Genomic DNA, 20,265 nt, shown 5'->3' with positions numbered 1-20,265 from the left:
TGCCTGCTCCTGCCTACTTTTCCCCCACCTTGGTTCTCAACTCCAATCCAACCTAATGCACCCCATCTGATCACCCACTTTTCAATCCCAACTTTTCTTTACTTATTTTTATTACTGTCTCACTGGCTTTCCGTCTGTGTATTTACATTTCTGTATGTGTTTTTTGTGACTTCTTTGTAGTTTGTTTTTTGTTTTCCTTTCCTGGCTTCTCCTCTCTCTGTACTCCTTTTTCCTTCCTATCCGAGTCCAACTCCCTCTGTCCCATCATGGCAGAAGTAGGTAGCACCACAGCCCCCACCCCCTGTGGGTGATGTAGGTGGGCCCAGGTGCAGCCCTGCCCTATATTAAGTGAGGGAGAATTGTATGCACTCATTTTCTGGGTACAGTGGCACCTTCTGCACATGCCCACATCAGGTGGTAGGCCCAGTAAAAGTTGCATCCTGCAGGATCATTGGGTACACTGAGCAAGGTCGGCTTTAGGGCAGTGCAACTGGTGTGGCCATACTGGTCACTGACTTGAAGAGGGCATTGACCTCTGGGGCTATAATTAGCAATAATGTGATGGATGGCCCCTTCCCCCACTAAGTTGTAGCTGGGCCCCGGAGGATGGAGTCCCGGGGGATTTTCTAGCCATGATGCTCATTTCACATAAATTAAACTCAACAGGAAGCGCTTACAAATATAAACATAACCAGTGCCCCTGTTGAAGCACCACTTTTGTAAAGGACAAATTATCCAGTACTGGTGTATAAGTAGGTGTGTGAGTAGCTGTGTGGTTGAATGAGTGGCTGTGTGAGTGACTATATTGGTGAGTGAAGTGGACGTATCAGTGGCTGTATGAGTGAGTGAGTGACTGAGTGGCTATATTGGTGGGTGAGTGGGTGTGTAAGTAAGTGTATGGGTGAGTGAGTGGGTATGTGAATGGCTGTATGAGTGAACGACTGGCTGTGTAAGTGGCTGTATGGGTGAGTGAATGGCTGGCGAAGTGAGTTGTGTGTGACTGGATGTATTGTAAAATAAGGATCTGTGTGCATGGATGTATGGGTGAGTGAGCAGATGTGTAAGTGCTTGCATGGAAGTGTGAATGGGTATGTAAGTGGTTGTATGGGTGTGTGAGTGCATGTATGGATGAGTGAGTGGCTGTGTTGAGAGACTGTACTGGTAAGAGAGTGGGTGTGTAAGCAGCTGTATTGGTGAATAAGTGGGTGTGTAAGCAGCTATATGGGTGAGTGTGTGGCACTGTGAGTCAATGTATGGGTAGTTGACTGGTTGTATGATTAGATGTGTGGGTGAGTGAGTGGTAGTGTGAGTGCCTATATGAGTGAGTGAGTGGGTGTTTGAGTGGCTCTATGGATGAGTGAGTAGTTGTGTGAGTCCCTGTATGAGTCTGTGAATGGATATGTGAGTGGTTGTGTGAGTGGGTGTATAGAGGTTGTATAGGCGTGTGAGGGGGTGTGTGAGTGCTTCTGTGGATGACGTCTTCAGTGATATCATAAATTATGTCATATGAGATGTGATGACCATGTCACGAGTGATGTAATATGTGAGGTCATCAGCAGTGCATTGCAGAGGTGTATTTTTAATTTTGTATGAGTGAAATGTCAACCTTAGTATAACGAACCTTTGTTTATAGATATATACACATATATACTACTGGCGGTAGCCAGTATGTAGTTATAGTCAGGACCTAATTTCCACAGGAATGGCATTTTTTGCTTTGTCTATACCTTTGGCCTTCAAGATATATATATTCACTAAAAAACCAAAGGTCACAGGGATGTTGTAGGTAGGTACAGCGTTTCAGATTTTATGCACATAAAACCATGGAAATTCAGCAGTTAAAGTAACAGTGAATTTCTAAAGTTTTTTTAAATTCTAGTTCCTAAATCTAACGTCCTCTAACCTTTTTTTTTCAGCGAATTTTAATGAATTTTACCTTTTTTTATTGCTCTTACCATAATGTCCCTGTGACCTTTACATATAAGAACACAAATTCTGAAGACTCCTGGCCACATTTACCCGCGCAGGGGTCGGTGCGAGTTTGCGGTCGTTGATACCGCCATTTATAATCCAAAACTCTGCCGTTTCAGGAACACTGAAGACTCACACTCCAAAGCCTGGTTTTAAATCAAAGGTTTAATGGCGACGCATTTCGATCTATACAAGATCTTTCTCACGGCCTATCTCTCTCAATGTGCCCCACCACCATTAAAAAAACAACAAATAACTTAATATACATAGAAATAACGAAAAGGCCACCTTTGGCACCGTTTGACGAATCTTCACAACATTTTCCCAAAAAAGTATTGTGTATGGAAAGCTTCGGGGTGATCCGTCAACCAGGGGCTGAGAAAAAGATGGGGTAAAAAAAAAATATTTTCCAAGTTAATATCCATAGAAACTTGAGACAAAGCTGCAGCCTGAACCACTGGATGGAATTACACAAAATCTGGCAGAAAGGTAGCTCTTGACACACAGATGATCATTCTTCTTATTTGGTGTAAATCCTTCTAACAGTTTAGGAGAAATTAAAGGAAATCCAAATTTGTACATCTAGGGTTACAACAACTTCACAAATAACAATGTTCTTGTGAAGAGATCTGATTGGCTGCCAACCCTTCAATCAGGAAGTGTTAGCAGCCATTTTGAGACTCAGCATCAGTTGAGTCTTAAAAAAAGCAAATAAGCAAATAAGAAAGGTACCCTTATCCTACCCAATTAGCCTTGGTGCAGCGGTCCCCCATGTACCACGCATGGCTAAAAAGCATTTAAAAAAAAAACAATAGCGACAATTCATGAATTTGTGTGTGAAGTGTGAACTGCTGCGCATGCTTGTAGTATTGCTCCTGGGTGGGCCAGGTCCTGAGGGCATTGTGGTAAAATAGAAGGGTGTTGCCCATCTGCACCCTGTTGACCAACATCTCCCTGGGGCAAAAGTTGTGAAATAGATTTGGGGAGACCATAAACACATTGTTCCCACAAGCTATTTAAAGCAACTCCCTTCCGGGAGCAATGCCAGCTCCCGCAGGACGTAGGGAGCCTGCTAGGACTGTGGGGGCCTTGAGGCTCCCCTCACAGTTCTGTCTCTCTCTCTTTTCCATCCCTTAATGGATGGAAGAGAGACAGAGATAGAGGTTGTTATAGCATTGGTTTCTCCATACAATGACTTCATAGAGTCAGACTAGCAAGATGTTTGGAGCAAATGTTAAAGTTATGTTTGGATACAGAGCTGTAAAGAGTCACTTCTGGGCTAATGGTCAAGGTCTTGTATTTTCACTAAGTAGGCTAAAGATTCAAATACTAATATCACTTGGCAGTGTGTTTATTTAATTACTAGTGTTTCGATTGTGAAACCTTCCTAGTGATGCAACTCTCACATTTCTTTCCAATGGCATGCGTGGGTTCACTGTCATAGGTATGTCTATAAGGAGTCACCTATGGATGGATGAGTGAGTGGCTGTTTTGAGAGACTGTATTGTAGCCTGACTGCAATCCACATCTGACCTGCACTGGTTGACAGCTCCCTTTGTGCATTCCACCCAGACAGCCATAAATACAGGACATTCAGCCTCATCTGCATTCATGTGCATATATATGGGTTTCCTTGGACAGGAAGGGTGAAGGGGCTGTCACTTACGCTTCAAAGTTCAGTGGCCTGCCCTCAAACAAAGGACTAATAACACCCCATAGGGCTCCTGACAGACAACACTAGGTTGAAACTAGAACTTGTGCACTTCAAAAACACTCTTTGAAGTTTTCTCCACTTCAAAGGCACTTTTGGATATATATACGTCATCTGTGACCCCACCAAATGAGACACTTCTGGACCTACCACTGGACTCAGTCAGAGGGACTGTCTGGTTGCCCAAAGGACTCGTCTGGACAGCTTTGCTGGAAGGACTGCTGGTCTGTTTGTTGCCCTGCTGCCTGCTGACCCCTGACTCTGCTGGAAGGATTCTGTCTTTCCTCCTCAAGTACTCTCCAAGGGCATGGATTAAGCTTGCCTCCTGTTTTGAGGTCTCAGGGCTATCAAAGACTTCCTCAAAGGGAAGAAAATCCAGTGTGCCAGAAAATCAACGCAACGCCTGCAAAATTCGATGCAGCGAGTGCCAGATAAATGCAGTGCCTGCTCCCACCTGAAAAATCCCTGCATCATCTGCTGGATTGATGCAGCACCTGTTGCTTCTGCTCAGTGCATTCTGGGTTTTCATTGCATCATCCCTGGGTGTAAAATATCCTTTCACTACAGTGAGGAACTAAAGCTGCACTCCTGGAACCTGAAGCATCACCTTCCAGCATGGAAAAAAACTATGCATCGCTTTTGCTGCGCCAGAAAAATTAATGCATCACTTTACTTTTCTATGCATCGCCTCTTCTGTGGCCCCTCTGCATCATTATTTTTTACTCATTCCAGGTACTATGTGTTAAAAAGATACAACCACTGATTCTTAAGGAGTGAGAATCATTTCAACCTTTTGACTTGTGCATATTGCATTTTTGTCGCTCTGGTCTTATTTTATTCAGATAAATTTAATCTATTTTCCTAAACTGGTGTGGAGTACTTTTTGTGGTGTTTTCACTGTGTTACTGTATGAGTTATTGCACAAATACTTCACTCACTGCCTTCTATGTTAAGCCTGCCTGCTCTGTGCCAAGCTACCGGCGGGTGAGCGCAGGATAATTTAGGTTGTGTAGTGACTTAACCTGGCTAGGATTGTAGTCCCTATTTGAACAGGGTGCATACCTCTGCCAACTAGAGACCCAATATCTAACATTGGTGATCAGCAGTGAGGACAGGACTTGTGTTTGGGCAGTGCCATACAGTAGGACACATGTACACTAAATACCCACATTTAAAGACCACATTGATAGTTTTCTTTCCTTCTGCAATTTTTCTCCACTATGCATTTTTTTAATGCATCATATACATCATGTCCCTGGCTGGTTCTACAAGTGGAGTCATGCGGTTTTAGCTTGGTAAGCTGGAGGATTACAGTGTTATCCAGTTGAAAGGCTTCTGCAAAGGGATGGGGGGACCTACCCAAGGAGCCACCAAGAAGTTGGAATTTCTAAAGGCACTGAGGGCCCAGGCAGAGTCCCGCACCCAAGGGGATGATGAGTTGGAGGAGCCTGTGAATGGCTCTTCTGAGGAGCTACCTGCAGCAGTGGAGGGGGACACCCCTGGAATTGTGGTACCCGTAAGGATAGGCAGGCATGGTCCTGCCTAAAGTCCCCTGTGTGTTGTCATCTGTGTAGATGTTGGTCTTGACAAGTATGTCTCTGAGGTATCTAGTTTTTTAGTAAGTAATCTTGGGGCTATTTCCTAATGTGTCTCCTATCACTAAGTCACATCATAAGAGATTCCAATTATTGTTCAAAGACTCCCGCACACTCCCTGATTTGGCATTGTATGTGGTAATCAGTCTCGTGTCATTACCATCTGTATCTGTTTTCCCTTTCTGACTGGGTAAGTATAATTTCTAGTTTGTGTATCAATTCTCTGGCTTGCTTTATCCAATTCCCATTTGGGATAGCCACGTTGGCCAAAGCATTCCATCATAGTGGCTTTTTGTGTCATAAATGTGTCATTGTCACTACAGTTCCACTTAGCTCATACCAACTCCCCGCATGGGATACTCCATTTCAATTGGCTAGGATGACTGTTAAGGGCATGTAATAAACTATTGCCTGCCTGCTGTTTGTTTCTGATACATCCTAGAGGTGACCTTGTTCTCTACTACTACCACCGCCTCATCTAAAAATATAATAGGTTCCATATTACATACTAGAGATGGGTATTTGAGATACCAGAGATGGGGATTTTGGGGATTTATGCCCATTAATAACTTTGAACCCATTTGGTGAATCTCAGCAAATCTTTGCAGTCCTGTTGCACCTATTACATTGTCTGAGTATTGAAAGTTCCATGGCCTTTGGTTGAGGGCATGCAAAGAAAAAAGGAGGAGATTCTAAAACACACTTGAAGTCCAGTACAGTTTACATAGATATTTGTATTTAATGTAGAGGCAAAGCAGCTGATTGGACTGGGATGAAATTTCACAGCAATCAACATTAGACTATGCAGATGATTCATTCTACTCTTTCAAATGATATTAGGAAGTAGTTATGAAGTTACAAGGGCCAACAACTTAGTGATATCTTGGAGCACAACACTACTAAAAATAGCAAGGAAGCCCAGAAAATAAACTAGACTGCATATGTAAAGCTTCAGATTTGCTACATGAGCAACTGACAGACCCATTTATGGACATGTGCTAATGGAAAATTATAAACAAACACATAATTGATAGAATGCATCTTAATCTACATAATTCTTTCTTTGCATGCTCTCTGGCTGACAAATTAAAACTGGTCCAACAAGCCAAACAAAAAGCATCTTTTTTCTGCACCCCTGTGCACAAAAATGAAAAATTGACATAGCAGTGAGCCACACACATTAATATATGAAGGACATAATAATTGGGCACTAGGAAAAAAATTATCATCTGAATTTGTAGAAAAATAAAAATAATTGTCTTTCCTTCACTTTAGCCTTCGTATATAGAGCACAATCCTACTAAAATTAGGCAGGAAGCCCAAAAAATAAACTACCCTGTATATGTAGGATTTCAGATTTACTACATGAACAATTGAAAGACTTATTTATGGTCACATACTGATGGAAACCTTAAACAAATACACTACAAATAGAGTACATCTTAATCTACATACATTTTCTTTGCATGCTTTTTGCTTCACAAAATAAAACTGGCCCACAAGCCAAACAAAGACCATCTTTCTTATGGACCAGTGTGCAACAAAATGGAAAATGGATTGAGCAGTGAGCCCCCAAAGCTATTATTTGTAGGACATGATAACTGGCCATTAGGAAAAAATAATAATCTTAATTTTTGTAACACTGATTGGTTTTAATTTACTTTGTGCTTCATATGACGCAGCATCTTACTAAAAGTAGCAAGGACACCAACAAAACTATACTTCAAATGTCAAGTTTCAGATTTAATACATGAACAACTGAAAGGCAAAATTACGTCACATGCTAACAGAAACCTATAAACATATAAAAATACAAATACATAATGAATGGAATGCTCTCTGTCTCACAAAATAAAACTGGGCCAACAAGCCAAACAAAAACTATCTTTCTTCTGCACCCCTGTGCACAAAAATGAAAAATTGACATAGCAGCGAGCCACACACATTAACATATGAAGGACATAATAATTGGACACTAGGAAAAAAATTATAATTTGAATTTGTATAAAAATAAAAATAATTGTCTTTCATTCACTTTAGCCTTCATATATAGAGCACAATCCTACTAAAATTAGGCAGGAAGCCCAAAAAATAAACTACCCTGTATATGTAGGGTTTCAGATTTACTACATGAACAACTGAAAGACTTATTTATGGTCACACACTAATAGAGACCTTAAACAAAAACACTACAAATAGAATACCTCTTAATCTACATACATTTTCTTTGCATGCTTTTTGGCTCACAAAATAAAACTGTCCCACAAGCCAAACAAAAACCATCTTTCTTATGCACCAGTGTGCAACAAAATGAAAAACGGATTGAGCAGTGAGCCCTAAAAGCTATTATTTGTAGGACATGATAATTGGCCATTATGAAAAAATAATAATCTTAATTTTTGTAACAATGATTGGTTTTAATTTACTTTGTGCTTCATATGAAGCAGAATCTTAATAAAAGTAGCAAGAACACCAACAAAACTATACTTCAAATGTCAAGTTTCAGATTTAATACATGAACAACTGAAAGGCACAATTATGTCACATGCTTACAGAAACCTATAAACATATACAAATACAAATACATAATCAATGGAATGCTCTCTGTCTCACAAAATAAAACTGGCCCAACAAGCCAAACAAAAACTATCTTTCTTATGTACCCTTCTGCAACAAAATAAAAAAGTGACCTAGCAGTGAGCCACACACATTACTATTTAGAGGAAATGATAATTGGCCACTAAGAGAAAAGAATAAGTTCAATTTTAAAACAATAACAATGATTGCCTTTTTTTCACTTTGGCCTTCATATGTCCCAGAAGACTACTAAAATTGGCAAGGAAGCCCAAAGTATAAACATAGCTCCATATATAAAGTTTCGGATTTCCTACATGAACAACTAAAGGACCCATTTATGGTCACAGGCTAATGGAAACAAGCACATACCAAATAAAAATTCTTACCTATATCTAAGGCCCTAACACTGAACACAACCGAAGTGAATTAAAAACAATATGGCTGCCTTCTCATTCTCTAAAAACAGCTATTACCTAATTATATACTGGCTTGTCATTGCCATTTGGCACTGTATATTACAAAGTTACCATGGTATACCATAACCCAGTACATATTTAAGGACTAGCTGTATTATTGGATTGCAGTACCCTTGAGTCACGCATAGTGTTGCATGGACAATGCAATACTCAAGTTAGATTTACAAAGCAATGCAAGGTCACCATGTGCGGGCCTACATTGTTTGGTAAATCTGGAGAAATGCAAAGCAGTGCAATTCACTGTTTTGCATTAATCTGCACACCATGAACTACATTGCAAATACATTTCACATACATCTGTCTGCCATGCCACTGTATGCCATGCAAGTTACTCAACTATATGCTGTTCTACTCTACTCCACTCTTTCACTCCCCACTGTATGAGACTCCACTCTATGTCATTTGACTCTATGCTTTTACACTGTGCACAACCCATTGTACCACACTACACACAATGCTCTTGAACTGTACAAACCTCAACTCTGCACCACTCTAGACTATGTCACTCCAATGTATGCCACTCCACTGGATGCTAGTCCTCTATACGCTAATCTACTCTGTGCTATTATACTGTATGCCACTCCACTCTACTCTGTTCCACTGTAGGTCACTCCACTGTACGCTACTCTAGTCTACACCACTCCAATGAATGGCACTCCATTCTACGCCACTTCATGCTATGCTATTTTTTGGATACCACTCCAATGTATGCCACTCCACTGTATAATAATAGACTGTACCCAACTCCAGTCAACATGACTCCATTATACACCACTTCATTGTATGCTACTCCACTATATACTATTACACTCTACACACTCCACTGTAGAACACTCTGCTCTCTGCTAGTCCACTCTCTGCTATTACACATACACAGCTCCACTCTATGGTATTGTACTGTAAGCAACTCCACTTTACGCCTCTTCAATGTTCGTCACTCCACTGTTTGCCACTCCGCTAAATGCTACTCCACTATGTTGTAGTCCACTCTAGGCCATTCCACTTCATGCCAATACACTATATGCTATTACACTCTATCCCATTTCAGTATATGCCACTCCAGTCTATACCACTTCACTGTACACTACTGCATTGTAGGCTATTCCACTATGCACTATTCCACTGTATGTCACTCTATTGTACACCACTCCACTGTACCCTGTTCCACTGTATGTCACTCTACTATACACTACTCCACTCTTCCCCACTCCAGTGTATACCACTTCACTATATGCCACTCCATTCTACACTAGACCATTGGACACCACGCCACAATGTGCCACTTCACTATATGCTATTTCACTCCACCCCACTCCATTGTATACTACTCTAGTCTACTCCACTGTATGCCACTCCACTCTATACTACTTTACTCTATGCTATTCCACTCTACGGTATTCTACTCTATGCCTATCTACTGTACACTGCTCTACACTTTTCCACTATAAACCACTCTACTCTATGCTAGTACACTATATGCACATCTTCAATCATTGCCCCTCTATTGTATGGTATTACACTCTATCCCACTCATCCTATGCCGCTCCAGTGCACGTACTCCACTCTACACTCTTCATTCTGTGCTATCCAAATAGGCTCCGCTCTAATGTAAGCCACTCCACTGAATTCTATTACATTCTACCACACTCCACTGTATGCCACTCCAGTCCACATCACTTCATTACACACCACTCTATTGTACTCTACTCCAATGTACAATATTGCACTCTGCTCCACTCTACTGTACAACTCTCTGCTATACTTCATTCCACTTTTTGCAATTACACAGTACACAACTCCACTCTACGCCAGTCCACTGTATGCTTTTGCACAGTATGCAACTCCACCCTACTCCTCTTCAGTGTACGCTACTTCACTATATGCCACACAGGTATATGCTACTCCAGTGAGTGAGTGGACCAGCCTCTTTCGTTGTGGGCATGCCCCCCTACTTCCTTATATACCGACAGATGACATTTAAGCCAGTCGGGCCGCAGACACGCAGCGGATGAGAACTCTGTCTCGCATTTTACTATTTTCTATTTTTATCCTTCTTAGCACTGTTTAAAAATATTTTTTATGCTTACAGTTCTTGAGAACATTAGAGAACGTTATAGAATCTTAACCTGTGTGTTTTATTGTTGTGCTTGCTCAGGGGGGAGTTAATGGGCCAGTTAGAACCCTGTCTTCTATTTCTATTGCTGCCATTTTAGGTGCACTGGTAGGGTGAGGACTGAGTAAGGAATGAGCGGAGGAGCTTTTTTCGTATGAGCACACCCCCTACCCCCTCATGTACTAACAGATGGCATTTTAGCTGGTCAGGATGCAGACAAGCAGCGGATGTGCCTAAGGCAAGTCTGTCTGCACCAGTCCATGTCTGACCGGACCCAGGGGCCAGGACACTGCCAGTGGGAAGGGACACCTCCCCCACGTACAATACTCAAGGGAACAACTCATTAACTTTCTCCCTAGAATTGCCTGCGAGACACAGGATGTGTTCCCCCTTCCCACAATAAAGGGTGGGGCCTGGAGATGCGGGTGCTGTGCCTGGAGCCCCAGGGAAAAGATCTACATGTGCCCCTTATTTAGGCCCAAAGCATCTACCTTGGGAGTATCCTCCCAGTTAAAACTGCAGGGCTCACAGAAAACCATTAGATGTGGGCTGTCATACACCCATTCCTTAATTAAACACAGTCTTGAGATATGAGAAACCATTTTGGATCTTGTGTTTGACTGTTTCTTTCTGACAGAAACCTGGGCTAGAGAGGACTCTCATCCCGACTTTGTTACTTCGCTTCCCATGGCATATTGAGTAGAAAGGCTAGATAGACAATACAAGAGGGGTGCAGTGTTTGCAGCTCTATTTAGAGACAGCTTCTGTTGTAATTTTGACCCCCTAGGAACCCCCCCCAGATATTTGCAAAGGAGGCTACTTTAAACTAAAACAAGGAAATATGATAAGGCTGGAAGGACTTCTAGTCTAAGCCCCACCAGGTCCCAAGAAGACTTTCCTAGAGAACTGGTCTGAAATCACTGAGCCTCTCTTCTCGCTCGAACAGTGATTGATACTTGGAGATTTTTTATTTCGCCTGGAGGATAGAGAGGATAAGGACACTCTTTCCCTTCTGTTTTTTTTGTCCTGTTTTGGCTGGAGTCAGTTGGTCCCCTCGAGCATGCACGTGGCAGGTCATGTACTGGATAGAGTTTTCTCTGTACAGGAACTAGTCACAGTGGGCAATTGTCAGCAGCTGGAATAGTCGGATCATTGTCTGATCCCCTTCAGAATTATACATAGAAGTTGTCCCCACCCCAAGTACAAATCTAATATTTTGAGTCGTAAATGGGGGCGAGTCAAAAAGGAAGACTTGCGTCTGGCCTTACTGAGGATTCAGGAGAGACATGAAGGGGGACAGGTTTCTGAGGAATAGAACCTTGACTCCTGGATAAGGGAAGCCATTGAGGAAATTGCACCTCTGAGGGAGATTAAAATAAAGACAGAGAAAAAAGCATCAGCCCCCTGGTACACAGATGATCTCAAGGCCCTCCAAAGGCAATGTAGGAAACAAGAAAAAAAATGGAAATTAGATTCTGGGCTGTTGGAAAAAGCAAAGATTAGGGAGCTTTGGAGAACTTGCAAAGGGGCCATTAGAACTGCCAAATTATGTTTTTATTCCCCAAAAAATCAGATGTGCTTCCAACACCCCTAACGCATTTTTTTAAATGGTTAAGGAACTTGCTGCTTCCCCTCCCTCTCAGGAACTAGACAACTCACAAATATTCTGCAATAGAGTGGCCGAGTTATTTCGAGATAAAATCCTAACAATTCATTCCAAATTTTCTCCCCCTAGCATAGATCAGCAGACCTTTTGCCCCAGCACCTGAGATGAAACTGATGGATGCCCTATACTGACAAAATTTGCTCGTCTAGGTCCTAACAAAATTAATTCCTTTCTACCTAGAATTCACTTAGGGTCTCCCAAAGACCCCTGCCCACCAAGAGTACTTCAATTAGTAAGTGACTCTATTGCTGTGCCACTGGAGACAATTTTTGCAGAAGTTCTGGAATGAGATGTGTTTTCACCCACTTGGAAGGAAACAATAATCATGTCCATTAAGAGAAAGCCTGGAGGCAAACCAGACAATCCTAAAAACCTGCGCTCCATTGACCTTCTGCCTACGCTTGCAAAAATTATGGAAAAACATATCAACCAAGTGCTAGCCACCTTCTTGCTTAATCACGACTGTTTGGATGTCTCCCAGCATGGGTTCTGGAAAAACCACAGCACGGAATCTGCTCTGATCACCACCACTAATTCCATTAGGAGACAGGTTGACCAGGGAGGCGGTGCCATCCTGATACTTTTGGCCCTGTCAGCGGCATTCGATACTATCTCGCCCCAAATTTTGGTACACCACCTACATCAGGCAGGACTGACGGGTCCCATTAGGAGTATCCTGGGATCTTTTCTCCAAAAAAGAACAATGACAGTTAGCTGTGGCAACTACAGCTCAACCCCCTTTCAGCTTCCCTGTGGAGTCCCTCAGGGATTGTCACTTAGCCCCATCCTCTAATTTGTACATGACTCCTCTGACTAAAATCATCCGGTCTTTAAACTTCCAGGTGTCTTCATATGCTGATGACACCCAAATTATTTTCAATATTCATGACAATATACAGATTACGTCAGACAGATTTCAATCCTGCATGAAAGAAATCAGCAATTGGATGAACCATAATTGTTTGAAGATGAACGGGAATAAAATGGAAGTTATCATCTTGGGAAAACACCTTCGTTTGGAATCATAGCTGGTGGCCTGAGATCTGTGGGACCCTTCCTAATCCTATTTCTGAAGCCAAAAACCTCAGTGTCGTCTGTAATTTAGATCCGACTATTAATTTGCAGATAAATAAAATTGCCAATCCCTGAATTTGGATAATGAGAATTCTAAAAAAGTTCTGCCACTTATTCCTCCAGACCTCAGGGCGACAGTGGTGCTGGCCCTCATAATCTCTAGACTAGACTATTGTAATGCCCTTTATTTAAATATAAACTAATAATCCCTTCACAAGTTGCAGCTAATACAGAATGCTGCTGCTCGACTAGTGCTTGGGCTGCCGAAATTCTCCTCCATTACAGAAGGTCTGAAGAAACTGCACTGGCTTCCCATCAGAAATGGCATTACATTTAAGGCACTGTGCCTGACTAATAAGGCCCTCCACTCTCAAGGATCAGGATACCTACAATTGACCATTAATTGCTACACTCCCAACTGTCCTTAAGATCGGCTGGGCTTAGGCTGGCCCCGACAGGAAGAAGTAAAGGAACTAAATGGGGAGACAAAGCCTTCTCAGTCACAGCTGTCAGGCTCTGGAACTCCCTCCCTCCAAAAATTAGAGAGATATCGTCCCTCCTGCCATTTTGAAAGCATCTAAAGACCGGCTGTTTATATTATAGGTGGCTGATTTGCCTCAGCCTTCTCACCTGCTCAGCGATTCGATACCTCTGGTCTGAATGCACTTTTACAAATAACCTAAAATACAAAATACTCCAGTATATGCTACTGGAGTATTTCCATTCCACTGGATCTATGCCATTCCATTGTATACAACTCCAACTTATGCTATTCCACTGTTTGGTGCACCACTGTATGCTACTCAACTCTATACCACTCCAGTGTATACTACTCCACTCCACTCTACCCCACTCCATTCTATGCTAATCCACTGGATGCCACTCCACTATGTGCCACACACCCCACATATCACTGTATGATATTACACTCTACCCAATTCCATTGTATGCCACTCCAGTCTACACCACTTCCCTCTACTCCACTGCACTGTACTCTACTCCAAAATATGATATTCCACTTTTTGCCACTCTACTGTAGACCACTCCACTCTACACTATTCCACTGTATGCCACTCCACTATTCTCTACCCCAATCTACGCCACTTCAGTGTACAGCACTCCACTTTACACCACTCCATTCCATGCTAGTCCATTGCACACCACTCCACTCTATGCCACTCCGCTAAATGCTATTTCACTCCACCCTACTCTACTGTTCACCATTCCAGTCTACACCACTTCAGTGTATGCCATTCCACTTTTCTACTCTATGCTGTTCTACTCTATGCCATCTACTGTACGCCACTCTATGCTATTCCACTGTATACCACTTCACTCTAAGCTATTACACTGTTCATCAATTCAGTCTTTTCCCCTCTACTGTATGGTATTCCATTCTACCCCTGTTACTGTACGCCACTCCATTGTATACTGTTACACTCTACCCCACCCCACCCCACAATACACCTCTTAGGTCTACACCACTTCATTATATGCCAGTTCATTGCATGCTACTACACTATACACTATTACACTTTAAGCCACTCCACTGTATGCTACTATAGTATTTGCTATTTCACTCTATGATACTCTGCTGTATGCCACTCTAGTCTATGCAACTCCACTCTCTGCTATTCTACTTTATACTACTCAACTGCATGGTGCTTCACTCTACACCACTCTAGTGTAGTATCCTCCACTCTGTATAACTCCACTCTACAAAATATTACTAAATTCTGTGCCACTCTACTCCACCGTATTCCTGTAGATTCCACTATCCAAATTTGCACTTGACTCAATGCCCCTACACTCTATTGTATAACACTCTACCTCACTCTACAACAGTTTTCAACACTGTACAACACAGTACTCCACTCTACTGTATGAGACACCACTCCAACCTATAACAATTTCTATGACTCTACACTATCCAGCTTCAATGTATGCCACTGTACTCTACACTAATCTAGTGTACCCTAGTGAACACTGTCTCTCCACTGTACACCACTCCACTCTAAGCTATTTCACTCTAAGCCACTCCACTCTCCTACACTCCACTTTACAGTATTCTAATGTATGCTATTGTACTGTATGGTACTCTATTTTATAGTAATCCTCTCTATGTCACTACAAGGTATCCCCCTCCACTCTATACTGCTCCATTGTATAACATTCTCAGCCACTCTATATAACTCCACTCTATAAAAGTCTGCACACTTCATGGCACTCTACAACATTGTACTCCACTATCCGCGTAAACTCCACAATCCAACTCTATACTCGACCCTATGTCTGTACCCTCCTATGTACAACTCTCTATTCCACTATACAACACCTTTTTTATATCGCATAGCACTCCACTCTATTGAATAAAACTCCACTCCAATTTGTAACCATTTATTACCTACACTATGCCAGTATACTCCATTCCATGCCACTCTACTGTACGACACACCAATACACTCCATTGTACATTACTCCACACTTTGTTACACCGCTCTACTCAACTCTACTCTATCATGCAAAACTTTACCTAACTATACGCAACTATCCAAAAATCCACTTTACACAGCTCCGCTGTTTCACACACTACTGTACTCTATGCAACTCCATTCTCCATGACTCTACTTCACTGTAGGCCACTCTTTACCCATGTATATACACCTTCACTCCACTGTACATTACTGTACTATATTGTATGCCACTGTACAACACTCTACTCTGCTCTAGTCGATAATACTGTAGTCTACTATACAACACTGTACGCATCTCTTTTTATGCCACAGTACCCTACTTTACTTCACTCTATTCTGACAGAGTACTCCACTCTACTCCACTGCTCCACTGTACGCCAACCAATTTTACACCACTCTATACCATTGTGCTCTACAGCACTGTATGCTGGTCCACTATTCCACACCCTACAACACTGTACTGCATTGGTTAACATTGGACCCTATGGGTCCCTGGAGCCAATGAACAGGTGCGCCTGCGGTGATGATGCGCACCGCCGCGGACGTCACCACCATTTTCTATTTTACACCACTCCACTCTACAAAAATCGCTAAAGTGTCATCACTTTCATATACTGTACAACATCCCACTACACTCCATTGTACAACCCGGTACTTCAATTTATGACACCTTACTCGACAGAATGCTACACTATTCTGCTTTACTGCACTCCACTCCACTATAGTCTATGAGATGCCACGCCATTCTATGGCACTTCACTCCACTCTACACTAACTCATTCCAGTATAGTGAAGTGGAATACTCTACTATAATTTATCCCACTCTACGCAACAACTGTACTATACACCACTTCATGCCGTTGCACTGTCTGACACTCTATTCCACTGTATGCAACTCCAATCTGCAACACTGTACTAAACTTTATGCTCCTCTGTGACACTCTACTCCACTCTATGCCCATCCACTCTATGCCCATCCACTCTATGACACTATGCTACACTGTATAGCACTTAACACACACACCACTCAACTTCTCTCTCTGCGATACACCACTCCACTATATGACACGGCACTCCACTCTACAAGAATCTCCTCCACTCTCCTCCGCTATACTTTACAACATCACTTGACAATACTACACTCTATGACACTCTACTTCACCCTACTCTACTTTAAAACACTCTTCTCCACTCTATGATAGCCTACAAAACCTTACTGTACTGTTCGACATGCCATTCCACTGCACAACTCGCTGCTCTATTCTACAATGCTTGACTTCACTATATGATATACCATGCCACCTCACTACATATGACTCTTTATTACACTGTATGATGCACTACCACTTCTTCTGGTTGTTGGCCCAAACATTACAGATAACGTTTGCAAATTAGTTCAACAACACTCTTCCAGCCACTACATGAATCATCAATCACTCAATACATCAATCATTGGTGCAACACTTACCTGTTGCAAGCTTGATGCACATTAGGGGTGGACAGAACTAACAGACTCCACTCTGCTCCACTCCATTCAATTCTACAATACTCCAGTCTATGACAATAGACATTACAACACTCTTCTCCACTGTACTGTATGACAATCCACACAACAACACTTTACTTTTGACACTAAACTATAGTATTTGAAACACACATTATTAAAAACCAAATAAATACATTAAAATCCAATGAAAAAAACTGAGTTTAAAGCTTAGTTTTAGTTAGGAAAACATATTTTCCCTATACAAAACACATTTAAATTATACAATCTTCTGGTTGTTGGCCCAAACATTACAGATAACGTTTGCAAATTAGTTCAACAACACTCTTCCAGCCACTACATGAATCATCAATCACTCAATACATCAATCATTGGTGCAACACTTACCTGTTGCAAGCTTGATGCACATTAGGGGTGGACAGAACTAACAGACTCCACTCTGCTCCACTCCATTCAATTCTACAATACTCCAGTCTATGACAATAGACATTACAACACTCTTCTCCACTGTACTGTATGACACTCCACACAACAACACTTTACTTTTGACACTAAACTATAGTATTTGAAACACACATTATTAAAAACCAAATAAATACATTAAAATCCAATGAAAAAAACTGAGTTTAAAGCTTAGTTTTAGTTAGGAAAACATATTTTCCCTATACAAAACACATCTAAATTATACAATCTTTAAAAATTCAATAGTTATAACCTTCATTTACAATTTATCCACCACCATCAAATTATTATAAGTAGCGAACCTTATTACAAACTCGTCTTAGCTTGTTATCTAGAGACCACTATCTATAATTTGTCACTCTATCATGCACTGTGTTGTGAGAAATAATGCAATTTCAGAAGTTATAAGTGTTGTTATGTATGCTATGATTTCACATGCTAAAAGTGTTGCAGCATGCAAGGGTATAAATAGTGCAGCATGGAAAAGGCATGAGTTTTAGTTAATGTAGTATGGTGAGAAAGATGACAAGACTGTGTTCAGTGTGTGACATAGTAGGTTGAAGGTGGTGCATAAATTATAAATTGAAGTTACAATTATAACTTTACAGTTTAATGTTTGTGTATTTTCAGTTGGGTTTGGTACAATCATGTGTGATTAAGTGAGAAGTGACATCAATATTTTACCACCAGTCTCAGGCAAGTAGCTTCATGTGCCTGACTGAGCCATCTCATAAATGTGAATTGTTCTAACATTGAGCTGTGTGAATTCATCATGTGCACATCTCCAGTGACATTCCCCCGGACCACAACCAGTTAATTAGAGGAGTTTGGCATTAAGCCAGCACACAAATCAGCATTTCCCAAATCAGTCCACCTCTTTGAATTACTCAGTTTTCCATTGAAGTAGGTAGGCAGTGCTGATAACCTCCTTCTTCTCACTGTTGGGGTGGGCCCATCCTGAGACTGAGTCCCGACCGAAATGAAATTGAGATAGACCTGTAACAATAATGAACAAGAAGAGCAAAAACATTTGAGAATTTTTAGCAGTTTTGTTAGCTAAAATGACTGGTCTCTGATGAACCTCAAAAAGAGAAGTACAGGAAAGGAGTGGACCATGTAAGTAATTATAGTGATGTGTGAAGGAAAAGCAATCCTTCAGACAGAATCATCCATAGGGCCCAAAACATTACAAGTCAAGTTTACAAATTAGTTCAACAATACTCTTTCAGCCACTACATGAATCATCAATGACTCAATACATCACTTATTGGTGCATGGGTTACCTGTTTCAAGCTTGGTGCTCATTAGGGGTGGGCACAACTAACAGACTTTCACTTCACAGAATAAAAACTCAGTGAGTGTTAGAAATGGGGTCTTTGGTTGGCAGTCAGGTTACCCCCCTGTCCAAGCAAGGACCCTCACTCTAGTCAGGGTAAAAGAGAATCACCCTCAGCTAACCCCTGCTTACCCCCTTGGTAGCTTGGTACGAGCAGTAGGCTTAACTTCAGAGTGCTAGGTGTAAAGTATTTGCACCAACACACAAGGTAACTTAATGAAATCACTACAAAATGACACAACACAAGTTTAGAAGAAATAGGGAATATGTATCTAAACAAAATAAGACCAAAACGACAAAAGTCCACAACACACAAGTCAAGTTATCACTAAAAATGCAAAAAGAGTCTTCATGTAATTTTAAACACACACTAACACTTTTAGCGTGAAAATGTACCTTGGGTGCATCAAAAATAACCCCGCAAGGTCGGGTGTGTGTCAAAAAGGGCTTGTGATGCGTTGATTTCACTCACGAGCGAGACCTTGTGTCATTTCTCTTTTAGTCGGGTCAGGGTGCGTCATTTCTTCTCTCCGCAGGAGAGCGATGCGTCCATCCGGTCAGCACTCTCGGGTCCAGGCAGGCCTTGTGTTGTTTTTACACACCCAGCGGTACTTGCATCGGAAATCCAGCCGCGCGATAATCCGAAAACCACGCATCGCGGGTTGTGATCTCACCAGCCTCCATCAGCCATGCTGCGTGTCGTTTCTCCAGCTGCGTGCGTCGATTCTTCGGTCGCATTACAGACGAGTGTCGATTTTTAGATGCAAAGCCAGCGGCACGTCGATTTCCCAGCTGCAGATCGGACTTGCGTCAATCTTTTCCCCGCTTGGCGTTCTGTGCGTGGATTTCTTTCTCTTAGGTTGCAAGCTTTTCCTTTCAGGGTCTGAGGAACTGGATGGGAACCACAGGGCAGAGTAGGAGTCTCTCCCAATACTCTGGGTGCTGGCAGAGAGAAGTCTTTGCTGTCCCTGAGACTTCAAACAACAAGAGGCAAGCTCTAAATCAAGCCTGTGGAGATCTTCACAAGATGGAAGGCACACAAAGTCCAGTCTTTGCCCTCTTACTCTGGCAGAAGCAGCAACTGCAGGATAGCTCCACAAAGCACAGTCACAGGCAGGGCAGCTCCTCTTCCTCAGCTCTTCAGCTCTTCTCCAGGCAGAGGTTTCTCTTGGTTTCCAGAAGTGTTCTAATGTCTGTGGTTTTGGGTGCCCTTCTTATACCCATTTTCTCCTTTGAAGTAGGCCGTGCAGAAGACCGCCAATACACCGCCGCCGCGGCGGTAGACCGCCACAGCTATTATGACACA

Source organism: Pleurodeles waltl, chromosome 1_1, assembly GCF_031143425.1.
Source record: "Pleurodeles waltl isolate 20211129_DDA chromosome 1_1, aPleWal1.hap1.20221129, whole genome shotgun sequence".
In the NCBI taxonomy this organism is placed as follows: domain Eukaryota; kingdom Metazoa; phylum Chordata; class Amphibia; order Caudata; family Salamandridae; genus Pleurodeles; species Pleurodeles waltl.
Note: the sequence above shows the minus strand (reverse complement) of the source record.